The 1,497-nt window shown below is 44.4% G+C and overlaps 1 pseudogene; it reads left to right on the top strand.

The window, feature by feature from the left end:
- The first annotated feature begins 362 nt into the window (after positions 1–362).
- On the top strand, positions 363–718 carry LOC113832749 (annotated as a pseudogene).
- The last annotated feature ends 779 nt before the right edge of the window (positions 719–1,497 follow it).

Below are 1,497 nucleotides of genomic sequence, written 5' to 3'. Positions count from 1 at the left end.
TTCCCTTTGTCACAAACTGTTCACTACAGATGACACAGACAGATAGGTGTCTAGTTCCCAACACGATGCAGTAGGAAGCACACTACTGAGCAATGGGATGTTCTGTAAGGCATTCAGTCCACAGTCCTCAAGTGAAGAGTAGGAAAGCAAACAAGTTCTGTTGGGGGACATTTTAAAGGACACCGTAGGAACATGTTCTGCAGGACTTTTGTGGATCATAATTTTTTAAGTAATTGTGACATTTTTTATTGAGTAATGTGAGAAATCTCCTTATGGACTGTGTTTATGTTATGAACCAAGGGTAAGAGTGTTGGGCACACCAAGGCAATGAGGCTATTTAAGACAAAGATCTCATTTTGTAGATGTATGCTGGCCTCCTTAGAGGTGTGTTTGTAATTCCTGCCACCTTGGTGGCGAAGGCTGAACCGCTGTGGAAGCAGCACTCATTATTCAAGCGCCTGAGAAAGGCCAAGAAGGAGGCACCACCCATGGAGAAGCCCATAGTGGTGAAGACCCACCTGAGGGACGTGATCATCCTGCCGGAGATAGTGGGCAGCATGGTGGGCGTGTACAACGGCAAGACCTTCAACCAGGTGGAGATCAAACCAGAGATGTCGGCCACGACCTAGGTGAGCTCTCCATTACCTACAAGCCAGTGAAGCATGGCAGGCCTGGTAGCAGTGCCACCCACTCCTCCCGATTCATCCCCCTCAAGTAACTGTGGCCAATAAAGACTCTTGGAGAGAGAGAGAGAGACAGAGACAGAGACAGAGACAGAGACAGAGACAGAGAGGGAGGGAGGGAGGAGGGAGGGAGGGAGGGAGGGAGGGAGGGAGGAGGGAGGGAGGAGGGAGGGAGGGAGGAGGGAGGAGGGAGGAGGGGTGTGTCTGATCCATAAATAAATGCATTTAGAGAATTAAAATGATAGAACGACATGACAAAATGTTAACTAGCGGTTCAAGGAGAAAATGTGTGTCAGCTTTCATCCTTTGTAGCTTTGAAGATTTTCACAATAAGCTGGGAGGAAGCATAACTAAAAAGAAAAGGAAAGCAGTATGGTCTGGAAGCTCTTCCAGTGATTCCTTGCAGAAAGTGCTTCTTGAAGGAATAACATGCCGCTGGCATCCTCAATAAGTCTTTATAAAATATATAGATTGATGGTTATGGTTGATACTTAAGACAGAGCTAGCAAATAAGAAATACTAATCATTAGCCAGCAGCATTGTAACTAAGATTAATCTCTGTGTGTTATTTGGGGCCCCTAACATGGCAGTGGAACTCAGGCAGCTGGCAGAGTTATCATTACATTTATCTATTCACCTTTTTCCAAGACAGCAAAGAAATATATAAAGGCTTCACATGAGTAAATAAATATTGGCTGTTTCATATTCTCATTTCAAATAAGACTAGCTTAATAATTTATACCTTGGTTGAGGGTGAATTAATAAGCAGATGTTTTCGTAGGAAGGGAAACAAATCCCTGTCTCATGTTATACA

This window comes from Cricetulus griseus (genome assembly GCF_003668045.3).
Source record: "Cricetulus griseus strain 17A/GY chromosome 1 unlocalized genomic scaffold, alternate assembly CriGri-PICRH-1.0 chr1_1, whole genome shotgun sequence".
Classification (NCBI taxonomy): domain Eukaryota; kingdom Metazoa; phylum Chordata; class Mammalia; order Rodentia; family Cricetidae; genus Cricetulus; species Cricetulus griseus.
Note: the sequence above shows the minus strand (reverse complement) of the source record. Positions and strands in the feature narration are given on the sequence as shown.